The sequence below is a fragment of the Hyperolius riggenbachi genome, chromosome 2 (genome assembly GCF_040937935.1).
Source record: "Hyperolius riggenbachi isolate aHypRig1 chromosome 2, aHypRig1.pri, whole genome shotgun sequence".
Lineage (NCBI taxonomy): Eukaryota > Metazoa > Chordata > Amphibia > Anura > Hyperoliidae > Hyperolius > Hyperolius riggenbachi.
Window position 1 is genome coordinate 92,572,970 of NC_090647.1, and position 17,261 is coordinate 92,590,230.

General features: G+C 43.4%; 1 protein-coding gene across 1 annotated transcript in view; it reads right to left on the reverse strand.

The window, feature by feature from the left end:
- STARD13 (StAR related lipid transfer domain containing 13) overlaps positions 1 to 17,261 on the reverse strand; it is a 390,032-nt gene that overhangs the window by 332,682 nt on the left and 40,089 nt on the right. The window lies entirely within an intron of this gene.

Consider the following 17,261-nt stretch of genomic DNA (forward strand, 5'->3'; position numbering starts at 1 on the left):
AATCGAAAAAAACGGGAAATCCGATCGGATTTTTCAGTCGAATGAAAAAAAAGCTTTCGATTTTTTCGAGAGATACAATCGTTTTTATCGAATTACTGTAAAATCGGATCATTTTATTGTATCGTGTGTGGCCACCTTAAGCCAATTGCACCCTGCATACAAAAATTAATTTGCCATGTTCCCCAGATAACAGAATTAATCTGATGTGAGGTCTGAGTGATTGGGAGGCATGGGGTCAGGCATGGTGGTGCAGCACAGGGGCAGGCATAGTGCCCATGGTGCTGTGGCACCCATGGCACAAGCCATGCCTGCACCCCTCTAGATACGCCTCTGCCTTTGCGTCATTGGCTGCTATAGGCATAAAAGGAGAGAAACTCATAGTGTTGCTCCCTTCTTCCCCTGACCTTATTCCTACTGAGAACCTTTGGTGCAACCTCAAGTAAAAGATCTATAAGGGTGGGAGGCAGTTTACATTCACACAGCAGCTCTGGGAGGCTATTATGATATTGTGCAAAGAATTTAAAGCCAAAACTCTCCAAAAACTTGCAAGTTCAATGGATGCAAGCATTCTGAAGCTGCTATCAGATGTAACTTGACCTGTTAAGGTGTTTTTGATTGAAATAGCTTTTGATTACAGTAAATATGATCTCCTAATGCTGCAGGTTCATAAAATTACCATTTTTGGTTCTTTACAACCGATAAAATGTTTTGAAACTCTATGGTATGTAATAATTTGAAACAGTGCATATAACATTTTTTATTTTTTTAAAACATACCGTTATCAATAGGAGGTTTATTCAATAACATTTATATTTTACTCTAAAGGTTGATTACTCAAAAATGATGCTCAGTGCCACTGGCATCAACCAGGGAAAAATACAATTTGCATAATAATTTGGAATGCAGTGTAATTAAAGAAAACCTATAATGAGAGGCCTATGGAGACTGCCATATTAGTTTCATTTTAGGGCCTTTTCCAGCTATGTACTACGCATACCCCTTCACACCTCTTTCTCACCACTAATGGATGCCCCCTTCAGCCACATGCTGTCATTCCCACTGAGAGCAGAGCTGCCCAACAAAGAAAAAAATTCTAGTCTAGTCAGGTGCATCGTGAGGCGTCAATCAAAAGGGGTAGGGCTATGCCCGCCTTGTTTTTTTTGAATATTTTACCTCATTTCCTATAAAAAGCACAATTAACCACTTACACAAATAAGTAGAGTTTACATGTAAAAAAATGTATTTTTACCCTTAAGAGATCCAATTTACAATGCAGTGGTATTTAGAAAGTGTACTCTTAATTGACCCCCCTATATTCCTTAAAGAGCCCTAGGGACACTTAAAATCTGTCTAGATGAAAGTCGCCAAAAATTAACAGATCTGACTGATCATGAACTTAACCCTTGAACCATGATTCCTCTGCACATGCTACGAAACTTCAGGTTTTGTTGTTATATATAAATATATTAAATGATATGTTGGTGTGACAACTTTGATTTGTAATTTTCATGTGAGGATTTCTTATTTTCTAGTAGTTATATGTGATAGTGAAGCATTGTGATACATTGAACCACTTTCTCTGTAATAAAAATTATTTTTAAAAATACAATTTACAGCTTTGCACCCACTCCTTTTAATTCTCTGCAGCTTGAAAGTACATACTGCTCACAATGTTACACAAAAATAAAAAGTAAATAAAAAAAAACAAACAAACAAAACCCAGTAGAACTAGTGAGCAACCAGCGCCACCTTGTGGTAAGTTTGAAAAAGAATATGTGCTAACACAGTTGTGACTGAAGAATGATTTTTATAACAGTGATAAATGTCGGTTCAGAGCCACTTTCAAGTATATGTTCAGGCCTACCACCTGTGCTGTCCTTTGTACCTATTTGTATTGAGCAGAGATTTTTTTTTGTACACTGCTTATTTAAGTGCTGATTGTTAAAACACCCCAGCTAGGTGCTGGCAAGACTAGAAACATAAAGCAGATGAGTTACCAAATGTTTTATGCAATCAGAACATAAAAAAGATCTCCACAGGGTCAAACTTGTAGAAAATTTCCCACGCCAGATCTTCCAACATCAACACAGTGGCTGATGTGCATGTTGTAAAATACGAGGCGCTTTACATCCAAATAACATGACTCACTGGCTGTCCATTTCCTGTCTGGACTTCCGCTGACTCTCCTGCCTCGTTTTATAACATCTCCAGTGATGTCGGAAAGATGCTTGTCTGGTAAAAGAAAGCACATTTCTCTCACTGTGTTTTAGGTCAAGTTTGCATAAGATATTTACAGCAGAGAGCTAATTGTTACCATCTGGTGCTGCAAAACAGACTCAGCATCGTTGCTGGCTTTTTGTGATGAAATATATTTGTAGAACATCGAGAGTGGTTAGATTACTAAAAGGAAGAACAGAACGGTCTTCTAAACAGTTCGCAGAGGATGACGTCAGTCTTCACACTCTCATTACCCTCAAACTTATTCTTATTTGGGAAAAAAACGAGAAAACTCAGCTGTCTTTGCTGATTTTTCAGACAGACTCAGGATGTATGTAATGATGTGAAAAGGAAATAATGTAAAAAGCATTTGGGGAGGTCACTGCATCAGATAGAGGATATTAGGGGAGAATGTGTACAGTATGTGGTATATCAATGGCTGACATATATAACGGGGTTGTTTGTTATTCCCGTACATTACTGAAATGTTTTGAATAGCCTGATGAGATAAATCTATTTATAAAAATAATCACAAATAAGACTTTCCTCGAGTTCCATATTATTATTTTGGCTTAAAGGGAACCTGAACTGAGTCAAATTATTTAAAATAAACACATGATGTACCTGCAAATGAATATTACACACTAACCTCACTGTCAGTTCCTCTCAGAAGCTCACCATTTTCTTCTTACAGTGATCTCTTCCAGTTCTGACAATATTTTGTCAGAACTGAAATATACCAGTTGCTGTCAGTTATATATCAGCTGCAGTCAGTTACAACTGAATGTGCAAAGTAATGTCCATGTTTCCCTATGGCTCAAGTGAGCGATATTACAGTTTAACAGCGTGCTGACCAGGAAGCTGTTATGGGGTAATGGACATATTCAAAATGGAGGACGGAGAATTCCATTGATCACAGTGGACAAACAAGACACAGGAGAGGCAAAAGATTGAGGAGTAGTCTACACGGGAGGTAAGTATGATGTGTTTATTATTATATTTATTTCAGTACAGGTTCTCTTTAAGGGTTAAAGTCTAGGTCTGGTGCTAAATTGGAATAAATAATATTAATAAAAAAAATCTGGGTTGAATTAGAAAAAAAATCTAGGGCCCATATGCAATTCACTTTTTCTCCTAAGTTTTCTCCTAGGTGATATTTTCAAACTTGTCAACAAAATGCCCTTTAAATCACCAGTAAGCAAGAAAAACTACAAACACTGTTTCGGGCCACAAAAGTGACGGAAAAGATGTTTCAAGGGGGCTCTCACCTAGAGGGGGGCATGGCGGAGTGGGATACATGCCAAAAGTCCCGGGGAAAATTATGGATTTGAAGCACAGCAGGGTTATAATCCTTAAAGGGCAGAAATCACATTGCATTCCTAAATTTGAAGCATAAAGTGCTTTAAAACATCTTGTGTGTGCATACATCAATCAGGTAGTGTAATTAGTGTACTGCTTCACACTGACAGACCAAACTCACTGTGTAATGCACCGCCGCAAACAGCCGCAAAGGGTTGTCAGTTGACACTCCCAGCCCAGGACATAAACTGTCAGACCTCTCGGTGGCAATGCTTGTGTAGTGATGGCCGTGTTCGTGCGCACGTTGGCGAGAGTGCAGGTCATGATGATCAAAATTAAAAAATACGTTGGTTTGGTTTTTTTTGATTAATTGAAAATTGAAGTTACTTAAAAATTCTACAATTTGTTTTCCTGATATATGTTACGTTTATAACTGTGGTACTTCCAGAGCTAATACCTGCCGAAGAGAGCTGACTAGATAACCTTGGGCCGATCGCATGTCCTCGTGATGGCGACGTCGCATTCGGATGTCTGACTGCCTTATCAACTTTCGATGGTTCTTTCTCTACCATTGTTAAAGCTTACGTCTATTTTTTAAATTACTTTTTCTGCTGTCTGGGCTGTTCCTGTAACGAGAATCTGTTATGGAGGGCAAGTCCCGACTCAGGGAGGTAGTGACGAAAAATAACATTACAGGAAGACTATTTCGAGGCCCTGCTCTATAATGATGAGATGAATAAACTTAGAATCCTTTAACGAGAATCTGTTATGGAGGGCAAGTCTGCCATTCATTCAACTGTGTGATAAACTTTCCATGGTACTTTCTCAGTACCATGGTGACCACGGGTAACGGCCTGGGAATCCGGGTTCGATTCTGGTTCGGAGAGGGAGCCAAAGATGCAGTGACTGGTATAAAACAGTGTGCAGTCACACAGATGCAGTGAAAGTTATGCACTGACTGGAATAAAACAGTGTGCAGTCACAGATGTAGTAAAAGGTATGCACTGACTTGTATAATACAGTGTGCAGTCACACAGATGCTGTGAAAGGTATGCACTGACTGGTATAAAACAGTGTGCAGTCACACAGATGCAGTGAAAGGTATGCACTGACTGGTATAATACAGTGTGCAGTCACACAGATGCAGTGAAAGGTATGCACTGACTGGTATAATACAGTGTGCAGTTACACAGATGCAGTGAAAGGTATGAAGTGACTGGTATAATACAGTGTGCAGTCACACAGATGCAGTGAAAGGTATGCAGTGACTGGTATAATACAGCGTGCAGTCACACAGATGCAGTGAAAGGTATACACTGACTGGTATAAAACAGCGTGCAGTCGCACAGATGCCGTGAAAGGTATGCAGTGACTGGTATAATACAGTGTGCAGTCACACAGATGCAGTGAAAGGTATCCACTGACTGGTATAATACAGTGTGCAGTCACACAGATGCAGTGAAAGGTATGCACTGACTGGTATAATACAGTGTGCAGTCACACAGATGCAGTGAAAGGTATGCACTGACTGGTATAATACAGTGTGCAGTCACACAGATGCAGTGAAGGCAGTGACGGTTATAATACAGTGGGCTGGGCCTGGCACAGTACAGCAAGGGCCAGCTGTGACAGACAGGGCTGTATACAGTATATGAAGTGTAAGTCACTGTGGCACACACACAGAAAAAAAAAACACATCAGAAGAACATTAGCTCTCAAAAGAACTGTTTTGGGGTGGTTTCAGCAACAAATATCAGCAAGGAGCAAGCTAACAACAGCCTAACTAACGCTTTCCCCTGTCTCCAGCAAGCTCTGTCCCTTCCTCTCACTATAGCAAGATCAGCAGAGTGAGAACATGACCAATGCTGCAGCGTTTTTATAGGGGGGGGGGGGGGGGCGGGGGTCCACGAGGGAGTGCAGCCTGATTGGCTACCATGTGTCTGCTGACTGTGATGAAGGGGGTCAAAGTTTAGCCCAATGATGTGGTATAGGGGGCGGGTCGAACTCGCTATGTGTTCGTGGTTCGCCACAAACGTGAACTGCTGAGATTTGCGCAAACAAGTTTGCCGACGAACCGTTCGGGCAATCTCTATTAATAAGTCCCCTCATTAACCAAAAACACCATATCCACTTGGGACAAAGTCATAATAATAATAATTTTCTATTAACTGCATGTGAAAAAGAAATCTGTGTTTGAAATGGGGCTTTAAAGTACTATAATTGTATTATTTTTGAGGAATCAGATATGGATTTATTTAGCATACCTTTTTAATAATTGAACTGTTTTGATCTTGCCTCAGAAAACCCTCTCAGCACACAACCAGCACCGAATGGAGCAAGAGGAAACCGCAGCCACTGGAGGACTCTTGCTTTAGACAGAGGAGTAAATGAGAAGCAGTGAGAAAAGTCAAGGCCGCCCAGCAGCTGTTGCTCCTCCAGGCAAATGACTCCCTATAAATAAAATAGGTGGCATGGCTAGATACTATGCAACCCTTCCCCATCTGCAGTGCTCTCTATTGTCACTAGTTGGGCTCTAATGAGCTCAATGGGTTCCTAAGTTTATCTGGAATTCTCTGTAGGAAACATGAGAAGAGCCAGTGGTGCTGTTGGATTTTCATCAGACTGGGAGGATCTGTGGCATGCCTGTATACCGCTTGTGCTCCAAACTGCCCTAGGGCCCTATTCCACTGCACAGCTGAATCGCAAAATCGCAAATCGCTAGTGATTTTTAGATCACTAGGGTTGCTACTTTATTATAGAAATCATGAAAAGTATTTTCCACTATAGTGATTTGATTCGCAAATTGCGATCGCTTTCTGGAGTGATTTTGAGAGTGATAATGCAATGTAAATGAAAAATCACAATTGCATAACAAAATTAATAAAAAAAAAAATAGCAATCGCATTCGCTGGCGTTTGGGATTTGTGATTGCAATTGCTATAGTGGAAAAGGACCCTTATGCTAGGTACACACTATGAGATTTTCTGGCAGATTTACTGGCAGATCGAATATTTCCAACATGTCCGATCTGATTTCCAATTGATTTCCGAGCGTTTTCAAATCAATTTCCTATTAAAGTGAACGGAAAAAGGTTGTAAATTGATCAGAAAATGCTCTGAAATCTCATAGTGTGTACCTAGCATTAGATTGACACGTGATCATTAAGGGCATCAGTGTTACAGGAATTTGCATCACCTTGGAATGATTTGAATAAAATCAGCGCCAGCAAAACAAACAGTAGGCAACCCCTGCCGACTATAGACAATGCTACAAATCAGTACATAATTGTCCCCATTATCCCCCATGACTGGATGGAATGTTTTTCCATTCATGCCATGTATGCACTTTCCTATTTGTTTAGATCAGTGCATGTGATTGGATGGATGAGTTTTCTTATCCATGCCATGGATAGGTTACATTTTTACCCATGCACATCAGTGTAAAACTGAGCTTGTCTAGTAATTTTCCCATAATAATTTAAACTAATATACAGTGGGTTGCAAAAGTATTCGGTCCCCTTGAGGTTTTCCACATTTTGTCACATTACTGCCACAAACATGCATCAATTTTATTGAAATTCCACATGAAAGACCAACACAAAGTGGTGTACATGTGAGAAGTGGATCGAAAATCATACATCATTCCAAACATTTTTTACAAATCAATAACTGCAAAGTGGGGTGTGCGTAATTATTCGGCCCCCTGAGTCAATACTTTGTAGAACCAGCTTTTGCTGCAATTACAGCTGACAGTCTTTTAGGGTATGTCTCTACCAGCTTTGCACATCTAGAGACTGAAATCCTTGCCCATTCTTCTTTGCAAAACAGCTCCAGCTCAGTCAGATTAGATGGACAGCGTTTGTGAACAGCAGTTTTCAGATCTTGCCACAGATTCTCGATTGGATTTAGATCTGGACTTTGGCTGGGCCATTCTAACACATAGATATGTTTTGTTTTAAACCATTCCATTGTTGCCCTGGCTTTATGTTTAGGGTCATTGTCCTGCTGGAAGGTGAACCTCCGCCCCAGTCTCAAGGCTTTTGCAGTCTCCAAGAGGTTTTCTTCCAAGTTTGCCCTGTATTTGGCTCCATCCATCTTCCCATCAACTCTGACCAGCTTCCCTGTCATGGCTGAAGAGATGCACCCCCCGAGCATGATGCTGCCACCACCACATTTGACAGTGGGGATGGTGTGTTCAGAGTGATGTGCAGTGTTAGTTTTCCACCACACATAGCGTTTTGCATTTTGGCCAAAAAGTTCCATTTTGGTCTCATCTGACCAGAGCACCTTCTTCCACATGGTTGCTGTGTCCCCCACATGCCTTGTGGCAAACTGCAAACGGGACTTCTTATGCTTTCTGTTAACAATGCCTTTCTTCTTGCCACTCTTCCATAAAGGCCAGCGTTGTACAGTTCATGACTAATAGTTGTCCTATGGACAGAGTCTCCCACCTGAGCTGTAGATCTCTGCAGCTCGTCCAGAGCCACCATGGGCCTCTTGACTGCATTTCTGATCAGCGCTCTCCTTGTTCGGCCTGTGAGTTTAGGTGGATAGCCTTGTCTTGGTAGGTTTACAGTTGTGCCATAATCCTTCCATTTCTGAATGATCGCTTGAACAGGGCTCCGTGGGATGTTCAAGGCTTTGGAAATCTTTTTGTAGCCTAAGCCTGCTTTAAATTTCTCAATAACTTTATCCCTGACCTGTCTGGTGTGTTCTTTGGACTTCACGGTGCTGTTGCTTCCAATATTCTCTTAGACAACCTCTGAGGCCCTCACAGAGCAGCTGTATTTGTACTTGTCAGGAACCGGCCCGCGGCACGCCTGCGTATACGGTTCCCGACTGCGGGTTTGACCAGATTAAGCAGGGAACAGCCTTATTTAAGCTACAAGCAAGGCTGGAACCCCTCAAACACTTCCCACTGCCACCACTAGCGTTGCTAGACACGTCCCCTCAGCTGTCGAGGGCTAAACACGCAATCTGCGTTTTCATATTTGGGTCAGCTTTGCGCTTAGGCCGAATACGAGAACGCCACGCACCCACACACACAGTACAGTTGTACAGTAACACAGCACAATCAGACACTGACTTGTAATGCAAGTTACACTGTCGCGCAGAAAAACCACTAACAGTCGTTCTGAACGATACTGTTAGCTACTCGCACTGGCGTATCGTACGTTGGGTCAGCTGCGCGCTTTAGGCCAACGTATGACAAACGCCCCCACACACAATGCAATTACAATTTCATATGGTAGTGTTGCTCAAGCATACAAATTAGGCATGGACTTATACACAGCTACACTGCAGTCTCCTCTAGGCTATGAGTGTTAGTTTAGTACGGCAGAAGTCAAGCTTATTAAATAATAATTTAATATTCCAGAAAAACATGGAACAATGCAGAACATAATATATACAAAAGATTACAAAAAACAAAAATAAAAAGTTACAAAATTAAAGGGGAACTGAAGAGAGAGGTATATGGAGGCTGTCATGTTTATTTTCTTTTAGACAATACCAGTTGCCTGGCAGCCCTGCTGATCCTCTGCCTCTAATACTATTAGCCATAGCCCCTGAACAAGCATGCAGCAGATCAGGTGTTTCAGTGGTTCAGACTTATAAGTCTGATCTGACAAGACTAGCTGCATGCTTGTTTCTGGTTTTAATCAGATACTACTGCAGAGAAATAGACCAGCAGGGCTGCCAGGCAACTGGTATTGATTAAAAGGAAATAAACAGGACAGCCTCCATATACCTCTCTCTTCAGTTCCCCTTTAAAGTTACAAAGATAACACACCTAGCAGTTTGCTTACCAAAATACAGGAATCCAGATAGAAGAATCTTAGACTTTTGTGGACGGACACAATTCTGGTTAGACCAGGAGTCCACTAGCTTGGGCCAGGAGACCAGCCGCAGCTACCGTCAGAAGAGAACTGATTTGAGGTAGCTGTCCCCTGGTTTTTATAATGAAATATTCGCCTCGAGGCTGTAAGCCTGTGCGGACGGGGGGAGACTAGATTTAATTACATCCTCAGTCATAATTGGATATTCAGAGATCCAACATCCACTATAGTACCCACACCCAACAAAAGACTTCCTTAGCCCAATTTCCCCAGGTTACAATGTCTATACATGAAGAGATTGTTAAGTGAGGCTTTTCAACTCCACCAATAATTGAATTTCCTCACAGTGAAATAGGGTTTCTTCACCACCAGCTGACATGTTTTAGACTTTTCCTGACTAGGCTTGCTTTGTGTATTGAGACAATGGGCCGTCTCCTGAGTTCAAAAAGCCAGGCAGATAATCCCATTAGCAGAAACTCAAAGCACTTCATATGGTCAAGACAATACCCACTTCCTTGCCCCAAGCAATCAACGGCAACAGCTCCCTTCTGGCAGACCTACATGGAACACAGGCAGAAAAATGAAAGAATATGTTCCTGTTCCTTACATCCTAAGCACCCCAATATATTCCTGACACGCCCCCTCTTCCAGACGGCGCCGGCAGATGATTCCAACGAATCGTCCTGCCAAAGCCGACACTGACGGCCGGGCCTGGGGGGGTAACTCCTTAGCTCCAAGCTACAGGAATGGAAAAGTTGGTCAGGTTGTTGCAATGTGTCGTTGCCCTTGGCAACCTGACGTAACCAACCAGGAGAATGCCAGTCAGTGACGACAGTGAATTCGTGACCATAGAGACAGTGCTGCAACTGGGGAAGGGTTCCAACCGTCGCTACACGCACTCTCTCTATAGTGGCAGGAGCTATCTCTTGGTCCCTTTGGGGAACGAGTATCTGCCGGTCTGCCTCCTCCACTTCGGACAGCTCCGAGGGAGTAACTTCCCAGAACCCTCTCAGCCTGCCCCTCCCAGCTGGTGACCTGCTGGCTAGCCCCCTGAGCTCTTCCAGGCTGCTGTCAAATCGAACAGCTTCAGAGAGCTCAGTGCTGCCTGTCACACATTCCAGGAAGGCTGCAGACGGAGAGGCTCCTGGGCCCTCAGGGCCAGGTTCCGAAGTGGATGTCGCTGACCCAGCGACAGTTGTCACTTCAGTGGACAGTCCCTCTGCTGTAGACTCGCTAGCGCTGCGGGTTACCACGGCAGCTGAGGGAGCGCCCACCTTACACATATCATACCTTTGGTCTTGAAACCATCTGAAGGGGAAAGATCTGGCCTGGTGCCATCTGCCCCTTCAGTGGACAGTCCACCTGCTGCAGCCCAGCGACCACTGCTGGTTGCTCCTGCAGCCGACGGAGTGTCCACAGGACAAGCATCATTATGTAGCACAACACATATGATATCAACATTATCCGTCTTATACATATTGACATTTACAACATCACATAAAACATCCACATTATCTGTATCATTACACACATTGCTACTCAGCACTTCACAATTATCATCAACAGTTCCTGCATCGATCGCCTCGATAGTCCGTGCGTCATAAATGACATAATCAGTTTCTGCATTCTCTGTGTCAACAGGTCCCACTCCAGGCCTAGGCACTGGAGACTCACTAGGGCTGGCTCCTAGTACACAGTCCATAGCCCCTGGGGCCTCACCAGCACTCCCCCCTTGCACAGCATTATCAAACCGCACCTGGCAAGAGTCCTGAACTTCTGCTGGGGATGCAGGCTCCACAGGGTTAGGAGTAGGCTCATACCGGGCCACTAATCGTCCCAGGTCAGTACCCAGCAAAACGTTGATGGGGATTTTGTCTGTTACCCCAACTTCTTTCAATCCGCTGCCGGCCCCCCAATTCAGGTGGACCAAGGCGGTGGGTATGGCTGGGGTGACACCCCCAATTCCTCTGACAGCCATCATTTTCCCTGGTATGTACTGCTCTGGGTTCACAAGCTGGGGATGTATGAGAGTCACTTCTGCTCCAGTGTCTCTCAGCCCAGTGGCAACTGTACCCCCAACCGTGACAAGTTGCAGATTCTCTGCATAGCCAGTGGCATTCCTGGTAGCACACAGAGCAGTTGGGACTTCACGGGGGTTTGAGGCCTCACTGGATTTTGGGACCTCCCTCTTCCTCTCTGGGTAAGTCGTGCTGATATGACCCACCCTGTCACATACAAAGCATTTCCGAGTGTCAGTGGTTGGTTGTCTGAATCCAGGAGACAGCGGTGCTTGCCTCCTCTGGGTGCTGGGTGATACAGGTTTAGCACTCTGTTCTTCCCTCCAGCTGGGCGTAGTAGTCCTCCGGGACTCAGGTGCTCTATGGGCGGTGTAGGCATCGGCCATTTCCGCAGCCTCATCCACTGTCTTTGGTTCTCGATCCAGCACAAACAGCCGGACCTCAACAGGACAGGTGTGTAGGAACTGGTCTTTTATCATCAGCTCCTGCAGGGAATCCAAAGTTTTAACTGACAGTCCTTTTAGCCACTGCTGGAAGGCAGTGCGCAGGTTGCAAGCATGATCCAGGTAGCTGTCATTAGGACCTCGCTGCACTGTCCTGAAACGTTTGCGATACACTTCTGGCGTGAGGTGGTATCGCGCAATAATGGCTTTCTTAATTGCCTCAAAGTCTGTTTCTTCCTCCTGGGGGAGACTCACAAACGCCTCCAGGGCCTTGCCTCTCAGCCCTGGTGTGAGATATCTTGCCCACTGCTCACGGGGCACCCCATACTGCCGACAAGTCCTTTCAAACCCCTGTAGGAAAGTGTCTATGTCAGAGTCCTTGTCCATAGCGGGGAACTTATCCAGGGGGATTCTGTGGACTCGCTCACCTTCGCGTTCTGCGGGTCCAGCAGACCGGTTCTGCTGCTGAAGTTTAGCCAGCTCCAGCTGGTGTTGCCGTTCAGCTCTTCCCTCCTCTGCCCGGAGTCTGTCTCTCTCGGCCTGGAGTCTTTCACTCTCGGCCTGGCGCGCCGTTCAGCTCTTCCCTCCTCTGCCTGTCGGTGCAGTAGGATCAGCTTTAGGCGCAGTTCAGGATTAGCCGAGTTCAGTAGCTGAAGATCAGCTTCCAGAGATGGCATCTCCCTGCTTGGTGGATCGTCCAGGACATCGTCTCCACTCGCATTCTGTGGCGTGAGCGATTCCTCCTCTGGCGTTCCGTGAGCTGCATCCGCTGACGTTGAAGCACGGGCTCGCTCTGCCTCATCATGCTCCTCGAGCGCACGAACTAACTGCTCCTTAGTCTGGCCGCTCACCGTCTTGATGCCTTTGTGCTCACACAGGTTGAGTAGTATCTCTTTGTTTTGCCTTGCATAGCTGGATGCTTTCTGAGCCATCGTGTTGCAAAAAATAAAAAGAAAAAAAAAGGGGGGGAAGGGAAAGCAAAACACCAAGTGTGTATCTTTGAAAAAAAAAAAAAAAAAACGTATATAGATTCTGCACTGAGTAGACTTCTGTAGGCTAGTTGCTTCTAGCAAGCTTCCAGCCTTTAGTACTCAGAATAGCGAGCTAAACTGCGTACTAATGTACTAAACGATGCCACCACTGCCAGCCAATTATGTCAGGAACCGGCCCACGGCACGCCTGCGTATACGGTTCCCGACTGCGGGTTTGACCAGATTAAGCGGGGAACAGCCTAATTTAAGCGACAAGCAAGGCTGGAACCCCTCAAACACTTCCCACTGCCACCACTAGCGTTGCTAGACACGTCTCCTCAGCTGTCGAGGGCTAAACACGCAATCTGCGTTTTCGTATTTGGGTCAGCTTTGCGCTTAGGCCGAATACGAGAACGCCACGCACCCACACACACAGTACAGTTGTACAGTAACACAGCACAATCATACACTGACTTGTAATGCAAGTTACAATGTCGTGCAGCAAAACCACTAACAGTCGTTCCGAACGATACTGTTAGCTACTCGCACTGGCGTATCGTACGTTGGGTCAGCTGCGCGCTTTAGGCCAACGTATGACAAACGCCCCCACACACAATGCAATTACAATTTCATATGGTAGTGTTGCTCAAGCATACAAATTAGGCATGGACTTATACACAGCTACACTGCAGTCTCCTCTAGGCTATGAGTGTTAGTTTAGTACGGCAGAAGTCAAGCTTATTAAATAATAATTTAATATTCCAGAAAAACATGGAACAATGCAGAACAGAATATATACAAAAGATTACAAAAAAACAAAAATAAAAAGTTACAAAATTAAAGTTACAAAGATAACACACCAAGCAGTTTGCTTACCAAAATACAGGAATCCAGATAGAAGAATCTTGGACTTTTGTGGACGGACACAATTCTGGTTAGACCAGGAGTCCACTATCTTGGGCCAGGAGACCAGCCGCAGCTACCGTCAGAAGAGAACTGATTTGAGGTAGCTGTCCCCTGGTTTTTATAATGAAATATTCGCCTCGAGGCTGTAAGCCTGTGTGGATGGGGGGAGACTAGATTTAATTACATCCTCAGTCATAATTGGATATTCAGAGATCCAACATCCACTATAGTACCCACACCCAACAAAAGACTTCCTTAGCCCAATTTCCCCAGGTTACAATGTCTATACATGAAGAGATTGTTAAGTGAGGCTTTTCAACTCCACCAATAATTGAATTTCCTCACAGTGAAATAGGGTTTCTTCACCACCAGCTGACATGTTTTAGACTTTTCCTGGCTAGGCTTGCTTTGTGTATTGAGACAATGGGCCGTCTCCTGAGTTCAAAAAGCCAGGCAGTTAATCCTATTAGCAGAAACTCAAAGCACCTCATATGGTCAAGACAATACCCACTTCCTTGCCCCAAGCAATCAACGGCAACAGCTCCCTTCTAGCAGACCTATATGGAACACAGGCAGAAAAATGAAAGAATATGTTCCTGTTCCTTACATACTAAGCACCCCAATATATTCCTGACAGTACTAACATTAGATTACACACAGGTGCACTCTATTTAGTCATTAGCACTCATCAGGCAATGTCTATAGGCAACTGACTGCACTCAGATCAAAGGGGGCCGAATAATTATGCACACACCACTTTGCAGTTATTGATTTGTAAAAAATGTTTGGAATCATGTATGATTTTCGTTCTACTTCTCATGTGTACACCACTTTGTGTTGGTCTTTCATGTGGAATTCCAATAACATTGATTCATGTTTGTGGCAGTAATATGACAAAATGTGGAAAACTTCAAGGAGGCCGAATACTTTTGCAACCCACTGTAGGTTTGGAGGGATGAATTAATAAATCCACAATATGATTAATCCCACCCCGTTTATTAATGACATGTAGGTCCTTTAATACATTTTCTAGCTCATTTGGTTAATATAGAATGGAGGGTTCTCCATTCCATTGCTCTTTGGTAATATTTGTTGCAATGTTTAGAACTGAGCTATTTGGAGCTTAGTATCAAATAGATACATGATACAAGATCGGAAGGATCCTTAGCGGCAATGGTTCTGTTATGAATCAAAGCAGTGTGTCTCTATTGACACTCTGCTCTACAGTGGCAGAGAAGAAGCGGAGCTTGATTACTCGGGTCTATTCTAGCTGACTAAGGCTGATTGCTTATGCCTTAACAAACACGGGAGGGGGTGATGTGAGGCGGGGAGTGGGGAGCACTGGGGGGGGGGGCAGAGGGGCCTCAATGGAGTTGATAGCTTTAAAATTTGGTGCTGCGCTCCTTATCCCCTCATAACAACAGAGTTTGACACCGGTTGGGAAAGAGACAGACAGCATCTCTTCATCTCAACCTTCTGAGTTATTACACACAAGTGTACTTCTGACTTTGGGGTACCCATCACTTGGGGCCTGTATGTAATGCTGGGATTACGTTTTTTGCGAAGAATCGTTCTGATAGATGCCTTCGGTGATAAAATTCCGACATGTCCGATGTTCCGCTCGATTCTTTTCCGTTCGATTTCTCATAGAAGTGAATGGAAAAAAGATAAGAAAAACGAGTGGAAGATAAGAGAATGGAGTAGAAAATCGAATGGCTAATGGATCGCGTGCATAATCGAACGCGAAAAGCGTAACGTGTAATCCATTCCCAGCATAAGTCTAATCCCAGCATAAGTCCTGTTTTATTCATTTTACTTTTTTAACTAGATGAGAATCTGCACTTAGCCTATGTGCTTGTGTTTTTATGCTTATAATTGGAATCAGCTGCTACCGTTGTAGATCCGGAGGCTATACCTATACAGTATGCTGGACCTGTGGAGGGTGATCATTGATTGATCTAACAACATTGCATAGTTACAAACTTACAATGTGTGTTGGTTCTGGCTGGTAAGCCTCGATTTTATTGTTGGTAGTAGTGTGACACCTTGCATGCTAAGGAGATTCTGCACAGTGTAACGCTACGTGATGCTGATTTGCTAAGTATGATCACATCAGACAGGCATTGACTCTTTTGAACCTTGGAATGATTAACATCTCACGGACCATCATTAGGGACCACAAGTAATAGAGAAGTTTTGACAGAGGCCTTGAGACTTACTATAACTTGCAGTAATGTTCTATTAATTTCTGGATTTTTAAATAATCATGATAAGAAGCTCAGGGATCTGCCCTCTGTCACAGTCAGTGTTGCTCTCCACGGCCTCGTGATCAAGGGTAACTATTGATCACGAGCTGTTTTTTCTGATCACGAGGTCGGATTCCGAATTCGTGATCGCCTCTTAATCACGGATTCAGTTTCCGAATGCACTCGTGATTGTGGTCCAAATCCGGCTCGTGATCACCGATTTAGCCGTGATTACGGCCGTGATTATAATCTGAAAACCCGCCGACTTTAGCGGTTAATAGCAAATCCCCCTTACATGATATAAACACCAAATTTGCAGGATATGTTAAGTAGAAAAGTGGGAACAAGGGAGAAAATTTCAGAAAGACCTTATAGTTTTTGAGAAAATCGATTTCAGAGTTTCAAAGGAATATAGTAATACATTTTAATATTAGTATACATTTTAATGCGGTAAATGACAGGTAATGTATTTACTGCATTTACATGTATACTTTTTTCCTTTGAAACTTCCTTTGAAACTTTAAAATCGATTTTCTCAAAAATGATATGTTCTTTTTGAAAAAATGTTTTCCCCTTGTTCCCACTGTTCCACTTAACATACCCTGCAAATTTGGTGTTTATATCATGTAAGGGGGTTTTGGTGGTTTTTAATCAAGAATACTTTTTTTATTTGGAATTTGAAATTCGATTTTCTCAAAAACTATAAGGTCTTTTTGAAAAAAAAAATTTAAGTTGTTGCCACTGATCACCTTTATAATTAATGCAATTTTGGTAATTGTAGCATGTATGGGGGCATTGCTATTAACGTTAAACTCAAATCCGTGATCACGGCCGTGACCATGGATTCTACATGTAATCACGGCTAAAATCCGAGTCAAATTCAGAGCTCCGATTCAAATTCGGATCACGATCACGGCGTATCTGGATTTCGATTCTGCCATGGCCAGATTTACTCGAATTCGTGAATAGGGGTATCCGAGCATCACGGGTCACAGTGCAAGAAACTTCTCAAAAATCACGAGCTAACTGTATTCAAGTGCTATAGACTGGAACACAACTGTAGATTTCAGTTATAATGATTAAGATATTGGTCAAGACCCATGTGTTTGTTTTGTTACTGTTCTAACTGTATTTCTGTTCTGTTGGCTTTATCACTTGCACTTTAGATATAAATGATTATGTGATAAATCATCTTCTTCAAGGTACGGAACTTTGAGTTTGAACCCAAACATGTCCTCAACTTGTATATGATGGTGCAAGCTGTTTTTCTAGCTTCTATGACTGCTGTGTATTCAATATCCTGTCTTTTTATTGTGAATGCTCTC